Below are 19,452 nucleotides of genomic sequence, written 5' to 3' on the forward strand. Positions count from 1 at the left end.
GGAGAGAGAAGCCCATTAGCAGTGGCCTTCTGCTGTCTTGGGATGTGTATCTCTCACACCTTCCCCTTTCTCCTACCTTCAGGAGGGTGTCTTTTTGCCATCTATCCCATCCCAATTAGTAGTGTTTGTCTCAGATGCAAAAATCCTTATTAATAGCTCTACTTCTTAAAAACATCCAAACTTAAAAATATATATATACATATATATATACATATATATATATATATATATATATATATATATATATATATATATATATATCTCCAAACTTGAAGATTAACTACCAGATTTGGCTAATAAATCAAGTCATTTCAATCTAAATGCTTTTTTTTTTTGACAGAATGGCAGACCATTTTCCCACTTATCCATTTAAGCATAAAAGTCAGTAGAATGGCAACCAAGATTTGAGTAATAAATCAAGTCATTTCTCCTCACTTGCAAATGCCTTCTTACAAAATGATGGACCTTTTTCTGTTCATCCATTTGAGTATGAGAGTTCCTAGGAAACTGAATGGACAGATGTTGTCTGATTCAAAGGATAAAGCATTTTATTCTTTTACATCAGCACAGAATTAAATGTTTTTCCTGGTCCCCAAAGGGAGCTCTCACCACCTGGTGCTTCTTCACTCCCCAAATGCAAAGGACCCTTTATCTCTCTGATCTATCCCACTTAAAAATAATACAGCTACTATTTAAATCATATTCTCATTTTCTTGGAGGACTATCTGAAGGAATATCCAGGGTTGAAGGACCAAAGCATGCTGGTCCCATGCTTCTGACCCTGTGGAAGTCCTAGTCCTAGTGCCTATGTTTCTGAGAGCAGTCAGCATGGGAAGAGGCGACAGCCCTACCAGCAGGGGGTAAAATGTGGGCTTTTCCTGGATGGAGCCAACAGCCTTTCTCATCATTCACCCCAGATGACATTTTAAAAACTACTGAGAAAAGCCATCTGCTATACTGTAGGGTTGAGGTCACTGAGAGTACAGTGTTTAAACATTGGAAAAACACCCTTTAACACATAACCAGAATCACCGGGGCTCCCTTAGAAGCTTCTCTCAATCTCACAGGTCATCAATGTTTCAGTCAGAGGGGATCTCAGCTGAGGACAATTAGTGAGTCGGTCAACAAACATTTTATTCATTCATTCATTCTTTTGTTTGTTTGTGTGTTTGTTTTGTGAAGTAAATGGGCTTAAACCACAAATATTTATTAAGCATTTTACCATGTCCCAGGAACTGTGCTGAACACTGAGAATACCAACGAGGGCAAAAGCAGCCTCTTAATGGGGGGAACAACATCATAAACAGGTGCCCCGCAAATGCCTCTGCAATAGCTGGAAGAGAAGCTGAGAGGGGAAGGCACTGGCTGCTGGAGACGGAGAAGAGCCTTCTGAAGAAGATGGAGGTAGGAAGAGGAGTTCAAACTCAGCCTCAGATGTTTTGATGCTTAACCTCTGTTGGCTTCGGTTTCCTTATCTGTTCAATGAGCACAGTGTTAGAACATACTTCAGAGGACTGTTGTTGAGAGGTTCAAGTGAGATAATAAATGCAAAGTGTATTTTAAAATGGCATATAAATATTAATAATATTGGGCTTGGGGAAATTAGCAGGCTTGCCTTCCTCCCAGGCTGAGGTACACATAGCATTCTGAGAGTCTCAAGGGCCACAGCTGGAGCAGGAGAGAGCTCTGGACCTGAGTCAGAAAGATCTGAGTTCAAATGAAGGCTCAGATAATTACTAGCTGTGTGACTCTGGGCAAGTCACTTTACTCCTGTCTTCCTGAGATTTTTCACCACTGAAATGAGAATAATAATAGCATCTATTTCCCAAAATTGTTGTAAGGATCAAATGAGATGATATTTATAAAGAAACTAGCTCAATGCCTGATAAATAATATAAATAAATAACAAATAGATAGATAGATGATAAATGCTTCTTCTCTTTGCCCTCCCCTTTCCTTGGCAGTCTTCCTACTGTGTTTCTACCAACACCTCCCAAGTCTGGTACCATATCTGAGTCTTTTCACTGGTTTAGTTCTACCTCCGTCCAAAGTTCAACCAACAAGCATTTATTGAGCACCATCTATGTGCCAGGCTAGTCATTGAGGACAAAAACGAAACAGTCTCTGACTTTAGGAAGGAAGCTTTTTTGGGAGAAAACAAAATATACACATATAGGTATAAACAAAATATTGATAAAGAAAGTTGAGAGTAATCTTTGTATGCTGGTGCGCTGAAAACCAATGCATGAGAGAAAGGGTTTCACTGAGACTTCCAAAGGTCCAGATGTTGCTGCAGAGGTATTATTCATCTTGAGGTTCCTTGTTGCAAACTGGTTAGACTGGGCTCTTTCCTCCAGAAGACAGATGGAGAGCACACGCAGAGAAATAACTAAAGTGACTAATGCATGAGTGCAGCCCGAGGTCCCGTAGACGTTCCACCAGTTTCTGGGCTTATCTTTTTTTTTTTTTTTTTTTTTTCCCTGAGGCTGGGGTTAAGTGACTTGCCCAGGGTCACACAGCTAGGAAGTGTTAAGTGTCTGAAATCAAATTTGAACTCTGGTCCTCCTGAATTCAAGGCTGGTGCTCTATCCACTGCGCCACCTAGCTGCCCCCTTCTGGGCTTATCCTTAATCTGCTTAGGATATTATATTCCAAAGCCCCTGCTATCAGCCTGTTACTCCTGCCATATGCTCTTCCTTCTCCCTAATTCCACCTGCTGGACATCCTCTCCCCATCAGTGCTTCTTTCTCCTATCCCTGGAGCCTCTCCCTCCTCACCTTCACCCCCTGGCTTCTCTGGTTCCTGCAAGTCCTACCTCAAACATCACTTTCTGCAGGAACACCGTCCTTCTCAATCTCCCCAAGGGTTAGAGACCTCCCTCTGAATTATCACCTGTTTACGTCATTCATGCCCATGGCTGATTTTCCACTGATTCCCTCATCAGGGAAGTATCTGACATTTATCATAGTACCTGACTTAATAAATACTTGTTAATGATTATTATTATATTTTTCAAAAATCCACAAGCTCCTTTCGTCTACCCTGATTGAGCCCCTCACACCGTGACCCAGTTCTACATACGGTAGAGAACAGCCTCATTTTCCAGCTTAAAACCAAAGCTGGGACCCAGGAGCTCAGTGAGGGACAGATTTTCTCGTATCATTTGTGTATGACTGACCGTGTACCCTCCAGAACTTGGGATGTTAGAAATAAAACCTGCACTTAGATTGACTGAATGTGAGACTTTCTCTGTTACTTGGAACTCCAGATATGACCAGCACATCTTCAGCTGGCAGTGTCTCTGAGCACCTCAAACTTGAAGAATCTTGCATGGAGAATGGGAAGAGCGTCAGACTGGGAGAGAGCCGCCACTGGACTTCAGTTCCTCTCACCTGAGACAAATTCTCTTGCCTTTCTAGGCCTTGTCCTGGGTCTACAAAATTAGGACCCCTCAATCAAATGCTTGTCGGGTCCCTCCAAGTTCCATGAGAGCCTAAACAAGCACCCCAAAAATCACTGGGGGAGTTCTTTTATTACAGAAACTGACAGTGAATGCCTTTGTAAGCAAATAATGGCCAGGTTGCACAAGGTCAGAGTTTTGTGTGGAGGAGCTTCTCAGGTGGTTCACACATGTCTTGACAAGGCACAAGTTGCTGAAAATAATAAGAAAATTTGCCTCAGTTACATCAGAATTCTACCACTTAAGGGCCTTCAGGGTACACTGTAGCAGTAACTGGAGAAACAGTAATTCCTTAAATACCCTTTAAAAGGGAACTTTCCAAGCAGGAGGAACATACCTGGCTGGAAGCGGCCTAAGAACAGAGAAAAACTGGCTCGGCAGGCAGTTCTGTCTGAATAGCCCAGGGTCACAACAGACAAAGTGGTCAAAAGGCCTCGTCCCTGGTCTTAGGAAAAAGAACATCAGGGAGTCAGCAGCCATTTACTAAATGACAGCATTTTATCAATGGCATTAATCAATGACCTCTGTTTCACCTGGATTTTCTTGTCTGAAAATTCAGAGGAACACTAGGAGGGACTTCATTTTACCTTAGGCAGCTGAGTAGTTCAATGGAAAGAGCATTGGGTTTGAAATCAGGAAGAGATGTATCTTCAAATCCAGCCTCGCTGTGTGACTCTGGGCTAGTCAATTAACCTCTGTCTTCCTCATCTGTAAAATGGGGATAATAAAAGCATTGACCTTACAGAATTGGTGCAAGGATAAAAAGAGATAGTAACACTAAAGCACTTAGCATAGTACCTGGCTCATAATAGGTGCTATAGAAATGTTTTTATTATTATATTATTATTATTATTATTATTATTATTATTATTACTTCCAATCCTCAGTGTAATGCCTAAGTTTGATCTTAAAGAGGGTTAAAGTGTTTTTGAGACAGATGCACGAGTGTTTGGTGACAGATCTTTGTCCCCCAAAACTGATCCCCTGAATTCATCTTCCCAGTGTTTGTTACCAACCAAGGCAACTGGGATCTAGAAAGAAAGGCTTGCAGCAAAACTCAGACCGCTGTTGTACTTTCCACCTCAGCCTTGGCCATCAAAGCCCTCAAGGAACCTTCTTGGAATGGAAAGGAGAAAAACATTAAATACAGTGAAATGTATGAAATACATCATCCTCCAGGAGAAGGCTCCTCTAGTCCAGAACAGTGGAAGAGCTTCCTGGGTCAGCCCAGGGTGTTGCTGCAATATGAATGGCAGAGCAGACAGTTTTTCAATGTCACCAATATCATTAATAATGAACCACAATGGCCTCTATTGCAATAAATAGCAGGTGAGAAGCAAAGAGATGTTCCTCTGAAGGAAAATGGCAATTTAATCTCCTTAGCAATCTCAGCCATTTGTTGGCTCATGGGGAAAAATAGCATCACTGTGATTGGAAAGTAAATAAGGAAGAGAAAGCCAAATAGTCTATTAGTGGAGACTTGGCAGGATGGTCTAGTGGGCTGAGCCTGAGACCTCTGGCTTCTTCTTGCTCTGATTCGCTTTGAAACCTCAGTTCCACATGTCATCCTACACACTGCTGCCAGATTAATCTTCCTAATGCAAAGGTCAGATCCCATCTTTTCATTGCTCAAGAATCTTAAATTCTTCCACATTGTCGGAAGAATCAAGTTCAAATTCCTCAGCAATTCCACAATCTGTTACCAGCTATGACTACCTCCCCTCCCCCAGCCCAAATTTACTTTATATTTATTTTAGGTATGTTTTGTAGCTGTTCATACCTATAAAAAATAGCCAATCAGCATTTGTATAAGGTGTTTTGTTTTGTTTCACTGAGGCAATTGGGGTTAAGTGACTTGCCCAGGGTCACACAGCTAGGAAGTAGTAAGTGTCTGAGGCCAGATTTGAACTCAGGTTCTCCTTACTTCAGGACTGGTGCTCTATCTACTGCACTACCTAGCTGTCCCATTCATATAAGGATTTAAGATTTGTAAGATTTGTAAAACATGTTGCAAAGATTGTGTCATTTGATCCTTATGATAACCTTGGTCATCATAAGGTTGATCATCCCATTTTATGGAAAAGAAAACTGAGTCAGTTCAGGATTAAAAATTCAGGATCACACAGCTAACTAATAAATGTCTGATTACATATTTAAACTTAGGTTATCCTGACTCCAGGCTTAGAGCTTTAACTACTGCACCAATCAACTAGATATATGTGTGTGTGTATGTGTGTGTGTATATTGCCTATCCACAATAAAATGTAAGTTCTTTTTTAAACCATGAAACAGTTTATTTTTTAAAACAAGTTTTTATTTTCAAAATACATGCAAAGAGTTTTCAACATTCACTTTTGTAAAACGTTGTATTTCAAATTTTTTCTCCCTCTCTTTTTCTCCTCCTCTATTTAGTAAGTAATCTCATATAGGTTAAACACAAGCAGTTCTTCTATACGTATTTCACATTTATCATGCTGCACAAGAAAAATTAGATCAAAAAGAAAATAAGAAAGACAAAACAAGCAAACAACAACAAAAAGATGAAAATACAATGTTGTGATCCACATTCATTCTCCACAGTCCTCTTTCTGAATGCAGATGGTGCTCTCCATCAAAAATCTATTGGAATTGGCCTGAATGACCCCATTATTGAAAAGAGCCATATCCTTTAGAACTGATCATCCTGCAATCTTCTTGTTGCCGTATACAATATTCTCTTAGTTCCACTCACTTAAGCTTCAGTTTTTGTAAGTCTCTCCAGGCCTCTCTGAAATCATCTTGCTCATCATTTCTTATAGAACAATAATATTCCACTACATTCACATACCATAACTTATTCAGCCATTCCCCAGCTGATGAGCATTCACTCAGTTTCCAGTTCCTTGCTATTATAAACAGAGCAGCTACAAATATTTTTGCACATATGGGTCCTTTTTCCTTTTTTTAATGATCTCTTTGAGATATAGGCCCTGTAGAGACACTTGCTCAATGAATGGGTATGCACAGTTTGATAGCCCTTTAGGTATAGTTAGTTCCAAATTGCTCTCCAGAAAGGTTAGATTAGTTCACAACTCCACATGTATCAGTGTCCCAGTTTTCCCACATTCCTCCAACATTAGTCATTATCTTTTCCTGTCATCTTAGCCAATCTGAGAGGTGTGTAGTGGTATCTCAGAGTTGTCTTAATTTGCATTTTTCTAATTAACAGCGATTTAGAGGATTTTTTCATATGACTAGAAATGGCTTTAAATTCTTTTTCTGAAAATTGTCTATTTATATCTTTTGACCATGCATCAGTTGGAGAATGGCTTGTATTCTTATAAATTTGAGTCAATTCTCTATATATTTTAAAAATAATATCTTTATCAGAGCCCTTGGATATAAAATTTTCCTCAATTTTCTGCTTCCTTTCCAATCCTGGCTGCATTGACTTTGTTTGTGCAAAATCTTTTTTTATTTAATATAATCCAAATTATCCATTTTTCATTTTATAAAGTTCTCTAGTTCTTCTTTGGCCATAAATTCCTCCCTTCTCCAGAGATCTGAGAAGTAGCCTATCCCTTGCTCTCCTAATTTGCTTATAGTATCACCCTTTACGTCTAAATCATGAACCCATTTTAACCTTATCTTGATAGAGAGTGTTAAGTGTTGGTCTGTGCCTAGTTTCTGCCATACTATTTTCCAATTTCCCAGCCATCCTTGTCAAATAGTGAGTCCTTATTCCAGAAGCTAGAGTCTCTGAGTTTATCAAACACTGGATTACTCTAGTTATTGACTATTGTCTCTTGTGAGCCTAATTTATTCCACTGATCAACCATTCTCCTTCTTAGCCAATACCAAATAGTTTTGATGACTGCTGCTGTATAATATAGTTTAAGTCTGGTACAGCCAGGCCGCCTTCATTTGCAAAATGCAAGTTCTTTAAGGGAATAATTTGTTTAATCTTTATCTTTTCAATCCTGGTACCCAGCACAGCTCCTGGAACACAACGCTCATTCAGGAAAAACTATTATTCAATTGATTGAATCAGGCACCAATCTACTATTTCAGACTTTTTTTTAAATCACTGGCCCTTAAATATGCTTTACTCCAGTCAAGCCAGATTACAAAATCATAGAATGGGAAGTCTTTTGGTCCATCTCATTCATTCAGCCAATCTCTTCTAAAACATCCCCAACAAGTGATATATCCATCCTTGGCTTGAAGACCTCCAAAGAGGGAGAGTCCATCACCTCTTAAGGTACTCCTGCATCTCTCACATCTCACAATGGATCCTGTCAGACTGTCCTAGAGTGCTTCTTCTGACCTCCACATCAGCACTTGCCTCATATGAGTTCTCAAGATCTTCAGATTCTTAGGGATACTGTGGGGTTCCTAGCCAACAGGTGAGGATCTTCTAGAAGATTCTGACAGGTAATTGATGATGCCATGTGGCTATCTCTGGTATTGACCGCTATTCCCAGTAGAGAGGGAAGTTCCATAGCAAAGATGACTCTGGTTCAAAACCTTCACACCTAAACCCTTAGTCCACAGGGATGCAAATAACAAATAACAATAACTCCTCACAAACCTGCTGAGGACTCCTCTATATGAAATGTAGGCTATTTCTCTTATCCTTCTGTCAGCTAGTGTCACGGATGTCACTCATCCAAGGCCAAGGTCAGAGGGGGGAGAAGGACAATGCTCAGAAAACTCTTCAAAATCACATGACAACCACAGAGAAGCTATCTATCAGCAGAAGAGGACAGTTGTCAAGGCTGAGAGGAGACAGCCACTAAATCTGGGGCTGACGGTGCGTGGGACAGCAATGCCTTTTCTCTGGCTTAAGAGAGTGGGTGTTGCATCTTGGAATCAGGTGACAAGACATCTGTAGAGGGCAAGTGTGGCAACCCAGAGGGTGGGTGGTGAAATTAGAAAGAAAAAAATGGAAATCAGCAGATGGTGGGTAATGCAGCTGAGAATGTTTTCTTCACTTTGACACAGTAGGCATGCAAATTAAAATTGGAACTTGGAAAAGGTCAGATTATTTTGCCATAGACCAATCCCTTGGATTCCCAAAGACATTTTACATTTTGTTTCTCTTAGTGGCTTTATTTTAAACTGTTCATGTAACTTCACAAAATACAAAGAAAAAGAAAGAAATGGCATTTTAAGCCCTAAATCTAAACTTTGAAATCCAAAAGTTGACTAATGCATTTCCAGTTACATAAACTATGTACGTAAACTATGTCCCACTTGCTTGGGTAGAAGGAATGTGGATGGCCTCATGAACTATGACCCCCAAATTAATTTCCAGAAATTATTAGATGATTAGAATTTCCATTTGGATAGAAAATTCTACATTATCTTCATCTGCATTTGGCAGCACTGACCCTTCTAAATGTAGTCCTTCATGCCTATAATGATGCAATGGAAGGAATGCTGACTTTCCAGAAAGAGTATGACCTCAAGTTGTACCTCTGATGCTTACTGACCATATGACCAGTGAGAAGTAATGACATGGCTATAAGTCTTCATATCCTCATCTGTAAAATACAGATTATCCCAACAGTCATAGTGGAGTTTTAAGCCTTATCTTAAATTAAGCTTTTATCGCTTAAAATTGCACAGTTTTGAGACAGCCTATATTTCAGGTGCCTACCATATTAGTTTATTGTGATAAAAGTACATTACAAACTTCAAATGGCACATGGATGAAAATTATTATTTTGAAATTGGGACCTTTCTTTATTACAAGCATGAGCAAAAGCTCCCTCAGATTCATAACAGGTTTAGGGTCATAGTTCATGAGTCCATCCATATTCCTTCTTCCAAAATAAACAGAAAACTTCTATTTCAAAGAAACATTTAATGAATAACTAATAAATTTTAAAAACTTTCTCATATAGAAAAGGCATCCTCTTCTGCAGATTCCCACAGAAAGCCACCTTTGTTTGCTGTGAGTCTAGTATGTGTCCCTTCTGCTACAGGAACAGGAGGACTCACAAAACTTACGTGGAGTCACACCAGATCCTAAATAACTTGAGAATGAGAATAATCAATGAGAAGTTGGAGGAAACCTCCCTGTGGCCCTTGGCACACACCATGGCACTAAAACACAGCATCGATGCCAGTGGGATGGTTTCTCCAGACAGTAGTCCAGAGGAAGATGAAAGCCTCCATTTGCTACATTTTCAGGGAAGTCCTACCCTGCCATTGTCTAGATATAGCTTGAAGAAAACCTCTGCAAAGAAGGCCCCAAAACTACTTCTCACTACCTTGGGACTGACATCAGTATAAGTCCTAAAAGGAACAGCTATCATCATCTTCCTCTCCTTCCATCTTCCCCTTTCCATATTTCTTTTTAAAACTTTCCACCCTTAGGGAGACTCCCCAACCCTGCATATCCCAAGCACTGTCCTATTATATGGCCCAAGCCTTTCTCTGCTCCCAAAGCTCTGTGGGAGACTGCCTTTCATTATAAATCCTCTCCTTTCCAAAGAAAAAAGCTCAAATTTCATTAGAACCACTATTTTTAATAACAAAAGCTTTTTATTTTTCAAAATACATTCAAAAGTAGTTTTCAACATTAACCTTTGCAAAACTTTGTGTAGAACCACTCTTAATAACATATGACCCTAAAGAAATGTCACTGTATCATAGGATCACAAGATTGGGAACTAGAAAAAACTTTCAAAATCCCCAAGTTCAAGTCCTCCATTTTACAGATGAAGAAAATGAGATCTAAAAAGGGTTCCTATGTTACGAGGTTTTAGGGGCACTGCATTTTCCTAATGCTAATAAAGAGCCTGGGAGCTCCATCATTAATAACATTCCCCTTGATTAGACAACAAAAGTTTCTTGAAACTTCCCCAAAAATACTTAAAATGTGAGATACTGGATCTGTATCCCAAAGAGATCATAAAAGAAGGAAAAGGTACCACATTCAAAAAAAAATGGCAAAGAACTGAAAACTGACTGGATGCCCATTAGTTGGGGAATGGCTGAATAAATTATGGTATATTAATAAGTTATCATAATTATTATAATAATAATTCATAATGGAATATTATTGTTCTATAAGAAATGAGAAGCAGACTGATCTCAGAACATCTTAGAAAGACTTACATGAATTGATGCTGAGTGAAGTGAGCAGAACCAAGAAAACATCGTACCCAGCAACAATAATGACCAACATATGATGACCAATTCTGATGAACTTGGCTCTCTTCAACAATGAGATGATTCAAGACAATTCCAAAAGATTTGTAATGGAAAGTACCCTCCACATACACAGAGAGAGAGAATTATGGAGACTGAATATATATCAAAGCATAGTATTTTCACCTTTTGCTGTTGTCATTGTTGTTTGCTTGGTTTTTCTTTCTTGTGCTTTTCTCACTTTTGATCTGATTTTTTCTTGTGCAGCATGACAAATATGGAAATATGCTTTAAAAATTGCACATGTTGAACCTATATGGATTGCTTGCTGTCTTGGGGAGGGAAGAGAAGAGAAGAAGAAAAATTTGGAATACAAGGTCTTACAAAGGTGAATGTTGAAAACTATCTTTGTATGTATTTATAAAAATAAATCCTATATTTTTTTTTAAATGTGAGATGCACTCTTCACTAGGGAAAGGGTAAACAATTGTGGCACATGTTGAGCATTTCTCTGTCTATCTCTGATTGTCTCTCCTCCAGGGGTATTCCCTTATGACTCCTCTCAGCTGCACTTTAGTAATCAAACACATAGATCAGCAAAGCAATGATTAATACATTTACATTAAAAGTGGCTTAATCAGCAAAGATACTAATCAAGATAATGAATAGCTTCAGCAAAGTTATAAACCCACAAAAATCAAAAGTGTTTCTATACAAATATAAATATATAAATATGTATACAAATGCATATATGTAAATATATATATATATAATTTGTATGTTTCTATACAAAATCCAAGAGGCAATAATAAAAAGGAAAATTCCATTCCAAATAACTGCAAAATGAATACATTACTTAAGGATCAGTCTACCAAAGTATTTGTAAAGATTTAATTTCAAAGTACTCTTAAAGAAATAAAGAACAACTAAATAGATGGAGAAATATTCAGTGACTGTGGCTGGACCATGCCAATGTAATAAAAATGACAATACTATAAAAAGCAACTTTAATGCTTTACCAATCAAACTAACTATCAAAGAAATGATTAACAGAACTAGAAATAATAATAATTCACTTGGACAAACAAAAGATCTAGAATATCAAGGCAGAAAATGAAAAACATGAGGATGAAGGAAGAATAGTTACTACCATGAAAGCTCTGAAAATAACATATTTTTATTATATAATTAAAAAGAAAAGCAAACTATATTATATTAGAAATTCACAGTATCATAAATAATCTTAATCAAATAATCTAAAAAAAAGTTTATGTTTTTTGTGGAAATATTTAGTGTTACTAAGTTCAGAGTAAAGAAAAAGAGAAAAAAGTCACTTTCAAAGGTAAAAATACCACTGAAGCATCCCTTTTAGCAACCACTAGTCCATCAAAAGAGGGTGTCCCCAGATTACAGAGCAAGAGATGAATAAATAGGAAACCTTAGCAAAATATCATTTGGGACTCTCTATTATCGATATTGTGGAGATTCTGCCACATTAGCATCATAACAATTTGTAGGGAAACTCCCTAGAATAATCGACAGTAAAGGAGACAATGATAGTGTGAGAGGAAGCAGAACCCAGCTCCCCCCACCCCAATAACTATACTCTCCATGACCTAGACTGAAAATGATCAGAAACCAAAGGACAAGCTACAGTGAGTCATTTTTCCTGAATATAATGATAAATCTGACTTACTCACTCAAGTAGTGACCAGGGTAGAAATCATGGAACAAGAGTGGGTGAGGAGCTTAGATTTCAGTGATACTCAAGAGCTAGACCGGCAATGTAAGAATGCCCAGAGCTAATCAGAGATTCAGCTTGGGTCCCAATCCAACACCATGAAGTCTCCCAGAAAGACTAAGCCAGAAGGACAAGGATGATCAGAATGGATATCGGACTCAGCCCCAAATCCAAGCCAGCCATTCTAGGGAGAAGGATGGTTGAAAAGAGAAAAACACCTTAGTCTCCAGAGTTCCCAAGCTTGGCCAGCTTGAAGTGAACAATCAAACCAAAAAACACCCTGTTGTGATGCTAAGGATGCTCTAGACTCAAACCAAGAAGAAAAGAATAACTTTAAGCAAAACCTCAAAGAAAAATACAATTTGCCCACAAGTTTAATTAAAATTCCTAGAAAAAAAAATGATGTTAGAGTTTGAAAAACTCTTTAGTCAACTAGGTGGCAAAATTAATAGAATTCTGGACTTGGAATTAAGAAAACCTGAAATCTCCCTCAGGCATTTACTGGTGTCATGGAGACAATTTAAAGTCAAAAGGGCAGATAACATTTATTAACAGGGGCATGCTGTCTGTCATTAAATGGATGTATGGATTGCCTCCATTTATGCCAAAGATCCTAAGCAATCAGACAACTCTCCTTTTATAGGTTTTGGCTGGTGTGGAACAAAGAACTGAGCAGGATAGATGACAAAATGGGATAAGGGCCAACACAATCGATTACAAAATGGCAGCACAGAGAACAATCTGATTGGTTGGAAATTTGATAATGGGAATTAACAATTACCCCTCTTCTCTCATTAGAAAAAGTGCTCATCATTTGAGTGTAGCTGCGAGGTTTAGAAATAATGGAACAGACCTTTCAGACAGCAAACCAGATCTTCTTGAAGGATAGATTGGTAATATAAAGATATTAGACCTGGCTCCTTTATGTTCACATGTGTCCTCCAATATAGGACAAAAGCAATTCATTGTAAATAGGAACAATAAGGAAATGATACAAGATCAATTCAATCTTCTCACTAGCTATGTGATCCTGGGCAAGTCCCTTAATCTCTCCTTGCCTTAATTTCTTCATCTATAAAATGAGTATAATGACAGCATTTATCTCTCAGGATTATTTTGAGGGGAAAAAATGAGATAATGTTTGAAAAGTTCTTTGCAAATTTTTAAAAACTATAAATGCTAGTTTTTAAAAGAGCATAAATGATATGAGATGAGAACACCAAAAGAAAGAAATAAGAGTTATTAATAAGAGCTTTGAAAGAAAATTAACAACTTAGTACAAGGTATACAATCTTACCCAAGTAACAGACTCCCTAAAAATTAAAATAGATCAAAAAGAAGTTAATAACTCCATGAGACAAGAAGAAATACTAAAAGAAAATTTAAAAGCTGGACAAATAGTAGAATATGCAAGATTATCTTATTTGAAACACACACACCACACACACACACACACACACACACACACACACACACACACACACACACTTTCCTTGATCTGGAAAACAGATCAAGGAGAGATCATTTAAGATCACTGGAGTATCAAAATAAAAAGACCCCAGATTTCACTATGTAAGCAACATTCTCGGCTCTTCAATTTCTCTCTCCCTCTCCCTTTTGTTCCCCATATTCAATGTTGCCAAAGCCTGTCAATGTTATCTTTGTACTATCTCTCCTCTAAGTCCCCTTCTCTTTACCAACTGTATGTCTTCATCACTTCCAACCTCTACTCAGGTGCATAAATGATGTTCCACAAGCTCAGAACTAATCGTGTCACCCCTTGCTCAATATAAACTCTAGCATTTCCATATTGCCTCTGCCGTCTCTGGGCATTCCAAGCTTTCCATAATCAAAAAGAAATTTTAAAATATGCCTCTAAAATTACCTTGACGTGCAGGTCTGCTACTTGACTTCTAACCCAAAGAGGTCCAAGAAAGAGAAAATGTATACATATGTATACATTTTTATGTATACATGTATAGCATGGTTTTTTTCATGTTAAAAAAGAATGGGAAAATAAGAGGATGTGCATCAACTGGGGAATGGCTAAACATGTTAGAGTATATGAATGTAATGAAATAATATTATGCTCTAAGAAATGAAGAGACAGTTTCAGAGAAACCTGGGAAGACAGCTGTGTAGTATAATGCAGAATGAAGTAAGCAAAACCAGAGGAGTAATTTATACTATAATAAAAACAGTGAATAATTTTGAAAGATTGAAGAACTCTGATCAACATAGTGATCAATCATGATATCAGAGGACCAGAATTGAACAGTGCTACCCACCTCCTACCACACAAAGGTGACTGACTAAATATACAGAATGAGACATTCATTTTTGGATGTGGCCAATATTGAAATTTGTTTTACTTTATTTTACTTGTTTATTTGTATAAGGATTTCCTTTTTCCTTTCTTCCTTTCTGTCCTTCCTTCCTTCTTTCTTTTTTTCATTCATTCTTTCTTTTTTCCTCTCTTTTTCCCTCCCTTCTTTTTTTCTTCCTTCCTTCCTTTTGTTCTTTTTTCTTTTTCTGTCTTTCTTTCTTTCTTTTTTTCCAATGAGGAGTGGAAAGTAGAAGGAGAAAAATAAATGTTTGGTGACATTTTGTGGGTAGAGCACTGGGCTTGGAGTCAGGAAGATCTGAGTTCAAATTTGGCTTCAAACACTAGCTATATGATCCTGTGTGGGTTAGTGAACTATGTTTGCCTCAATTTTCTCATATGTAAAATGGACTGGAGAGGAAAATGGCAAACTACGCCAGTATCTTTGCCAAGAAAATCCCAAATGGGCTCACAAAAAGTTGAACATGTCCGAAACAATTAAACAACAATTTTAAAAATTAATTTTAAAAAAAATTAGTATAACATAGGGCCCTGATCTATTTTGTTAATGAAGAATTTTTGAAACCGAAAAGCCAGCAAGGATACAAAAAGCTGATTGTCCTTGATGTTTTCATCGTTATTATACTTCCACAGTATGAGGTTTTCCCAAAGGGAATCAGGTGGTTCCTTCTATAGAGAATCAGACTGCTGTGGGAGGAAGTGAGTCAGCATCATTCCTGCCCAAGAGCAGGTATCTCTCAGCCAACAACTTCCCACACCCAACCAGGAGCACCTCCTGCCCGTCTCCATCACTGCTGCCTTCCAGCCGCCAATAGAAAATATAGATCCCACAGAAAGGAAGATGGCACAGTGACAGGGTGACAAGTCAAGGACACCTTGAAAATATCAGTTCATCAATACCCTGCATCCAGGCATTAAATGTCTCTTGGCTGCCTTTCTTCTCTCTTTTCATTCTGTTTTTTTCCTTTTTTCCTTCCTTCTGTTTTTCCTCTTTTCCTTCCTTCTTTTTTTTCTTCCCTCTCTCTTTTCCTTCCCTTTTCTCTCTCATTTTCTCCTTTTCCTTTCTCTTCACCTTTTTTCCTTTATTTTCTCTTTCTCCTTTTCTACCTTCTTTCTTTTCCTTTTCTTTCCTTCTTTCTTTCCCCTTCCTTCTCTTTCTTGATTCTTCCATTAATTAATGCTTTCCTAGAAATGTTTGGAGACAGCTGGCTGGTACTATGGAAAAAGGGAACACCTTTTTCTTTTCTCTCCCTTTCTCCCTTCTTTCTTTATTTTCCTTTTCTTTCCCTCTCTCTTTTCTCTCCTTCCTCCCTCTCCTTTTTTCCTTTCTTTCTTTTTTTCCCTCTCTTTTTTCTTTCCTTTTCTTTCTCCTTTTCTTCCTTCTTTTTTCCTTTTCCTTCCTTCTTTCTTTTCCCTCCCTTCACTTTCTTGATTCTTTCATTTGTTAGTGCTTTCCCAGAAATAAGTTTGGAGACAGCTAGCTAGTACAATGGAGGGATCATTGTACCTAGAATCAGGAAGACCTGAATTCTAATCCTGCTTCAGATATTTACTAGTTGTGTGACCATGAACACATATCCTGACTTCTTAAGTATTACTTCTCTCAGCTATAAAATGAAAATAATAGTCCCCATCTCTCAGGTTTGCAAACCTTAAATAAGCTATATCAGTGTTAGTTATTATTTTGTATACATGTATACAAGGCAAAATTCCCAAAAGAGAAGAATAATGTTGCAATAAAAATTAGATCCCCAACACATATACACACAAACACAAATACACAAAACACATATACAAAGTGTACCTATAGAATGATGTAGAAAATCAACAAACAAGAATCAAAAAAAAAAAAAAATTGGGGCCGAACTTGTGATTTCATTGATCTAAAGAACTTTCACATGAGAGAATTCCCAATCTGATGCAGATACATCTTCTGTATGACTTACACTCTTAAGAGAGTATCCTCAGCCATTAAAAGCTTAAATGACTCATGCAGAGTCAGACAGCCAGAACATGTCAAATGTAGACTTTGAACTCAGGTCTTAATGGGTCCATTGCTAATTTTGTGTCCCTTATGCCATGTTGTTTATCTCAAGGGAAAAAATATATTGATGAAAATTAAAGGTCTCAACAACACCAACAGCTATTAAAAAAAAAAAAAGCAAAAAAGAAAACTGTTTAAGACAGTGGTAAATCCAATTAGAACAACAAACACTCTGAAAAAGAGATTAAAAGATTCAGAACTCAAAAACTTAGAATAACTATTTAAACAAAATCAAGATGAAAATTAGAAGAATACCTGAGAACTGTTAGAATTCTGTGGATGGAAGAAAGAAGAATCTCAGGTTCAAATGACCTAAATTCAAGAGATTCAACATTTTTTAAAAAAAAGTTTGCAGGCATCTAAGAGGTCTTTTACATGTCAAGAAAAAACAGTCCAAATCATGTAAGATAATCAAGTGCCAGAGGAAATGAAAGAAAAACTTGAGATATGATCTTTTGAAAAGTAGTCAAAGTTAATTTGCACCCCAAAATAACATGTTTTGCGAGGAAAAGCTTAACTATCAGTGGTATTTTAAAAGATAGGTTTTCAGCAGAAGGCAAGAATTTAATCATTTTACCTGGAGAAAATAGTGGTGATCTGGGCATTTGCTGCATGAATTCTTCAAATAAGTGAAACTGAAAAGCAGAGTAGTTCATACAGCATGAAAAGACCAAAAACAAAAAATCAGTATTTATATACTTCAAGAAATGAGATTTTAGGGATCTCACTTGGGCTGACAGTCATTGAGAGAACAAAAAGAAAACTTTGTGATACTATTAATAAAGTTCAGTCTAAAACTATATACTCATCTGAGATGGGTAAGGAAGGAGATAAGACTTTCAGAATTTATAATGAAGGGGATCACATCCTAGGGGGATGAAAGCATGTCTACTGTTCGTTAAACATAGAGCTAAGCACTTGTAATTCATAAGCAAAAAAAAAAAATTCTTGAATTCAAGCAGCTGACATTCTATTGAGGGAAAGAAATATGAACACAGATAAGTATGAAGAAAATACAAACTAATTTCAGAAATCATTCAAAGATGAAGTTGAGGTGATGAGTAGGGCAGGAGAGAGAAATTCTGAATCATACTTTTATTTAATTTAGTCAAGAGAAGTTCTCAAACATTTTTAAAAGAGTAAAAAAATTATGATCAATATAGGAAATATTTTGCTTAGCTATGCTTATTTATTATAGATTTTCTTTTTCATTTTTTTCTGATCAGGAAGTGATGGAGAGAAAAAAATAAAGGCTTAATCATCTTTAAAAGTATAATTCATCTTTAAAAAGTAAAAATTATGATCCCACAACCAAAAATAAATAAATGAATTAATGAATGAATAGGGTGAGGTAATCTAAGAGTCAGACAATAGAGGTTGAGTTCATATGGAAAGATACTAATCACAGATTGTTTCACACAAAACAAACGTACATGAACTGATTTAATTTAAATAATACTAAAGAAGAATTGAATGAAAGAAAACAAAAAGTTAACAATTATAATAATGACTGTCACTGGATTAAATTTGACTATAAAATGGAAGAAAATTACAACATGGATTAGGAAAAAAACTCAACAATTTTCTGAATATTTGAAACATAGAGACAGATACTATACTTTTCCAATGAGACATCATAACACTTCCCAAGCTAATCACATTGATATAAGTGAGTTCTCACCCAGATACAAATCACAGCCAATTCATGCCTCTCATCTTGTATGATTTATCCATATTTTCCCATAAGTTTACTTTAGAGCTTCTAAACAACAGGTGCTAAGTGACTTCCTAGAGATCTCTTCATATTGCATAAATACCAGTGGAGCACATGAGCTGTCTATTAGTTATCCTTCACTCTCACTCTGTGACTGTCTCAAATTCTTTTCCAACCATATTAATGTTCTTTTTGCTTGTTCCCTGGTACAATTCATTTGGGGGGAGGAGGGGGCATGAGGATGGGATGAAAGGGTGAGGCAATTTGGGTTAAGTGACTTGTCCAGGATCACACACACACACACACACACACACACACACACACACACACAGAGCGATTAAGCATCAAATGTCTGAGGACAGATTTGAACAAGTCCTCCTGACTTTATGGATGGTTTCTTATTCACTCTAGCACCACCTAGCTGCACCTCCTGCCTTGTTCGATTCTTAATGTTCAGCAGCCCAACTAAGGATTCCCATGTGTTCTGGGTAATGTAGGGGGTAAAATAATATATTAATTCATTGATGAGGAAGCTATGAAAATATTTTTAATTACATGATAAAAAGGTGCTGGATCATTCATATTCTTTGATTTATCAATCCTACTTACTGTCCTTATACTGCAGAAGAACAATGACAGAAAGAAAAGTCCTTTGTTCTCCTAGGTATTCATGGCAACATTCTTTGTAATAACAATGGCAACAATAACAATAACAAAAACAAGTATCCCAATTTTTTTTTGGAAGCAGAGTTAAGTGACTTGCCCAGTGGGGCCACAGAAAGTGTGTGAGGCTGAATTTAAACTCAGATTCTCTTAATTCTAGAGTCAGAGCTCTATGAATTGTACCACCTAGTTACCCCTAGCCAATATCTTTATTAAAAAGAAGACATTTCTAGATAAAAACAGAGACTATGAAATTATAATTAAACTACTAGGGAAGTATTTTTAAAAACCTCTTTTTTAATTCAAATGAAAACATTAATAAATAGTATTGTCTTTGATCTAAAAC

The 19,452-nt window shown here is 37.1% G+C and overlaps 1 long non-coding RNA gene across 2 annotated transcripts in view; it reads left to right on the top strand.

Annotated features, from left to right (window-relative positions):
• The first annotated feature begins 934 nt into the window (after positions 1–934).
• Positions 935–19,452, top strand: part of LOC141544678 (uncharacterized) — a 52,403-nt gene continuing 33,885 nt past the window's right edge. Inside the window, exons 1-2 of one of the 2 annotated variants that reach the window (XR_012482755.1) lie at positions 935–1,112; positions 1,233–1,404. This is a non-coding gene — a long non-coding RNA (uncharacterized LOC141544678). The remainder of the gene's footprint in view (positions 1,113–1,232; positions 1,405–19,452) is intronic. The other variant, XR_012482756.1, reaches the window with a different exon arrangement.

The sequence above is a fragment of the Sminthopsis crassicaudata genome, chromosome 5 (genome assembly GCF_048593235.1).
Source record: "Sminthopsis crassicaudata isolate SCR6 chromosome 5, ASM4859323v1, whole genome shotgun sequence".
In the NCBI taxonomy this organism is placed as follows: Eukaryota; Metazoa; Chordata; class Mammalia; order Dasyuromorphia; family Dasyuridae; genus Sminthopsis; species Sminthopsis crassicaudata.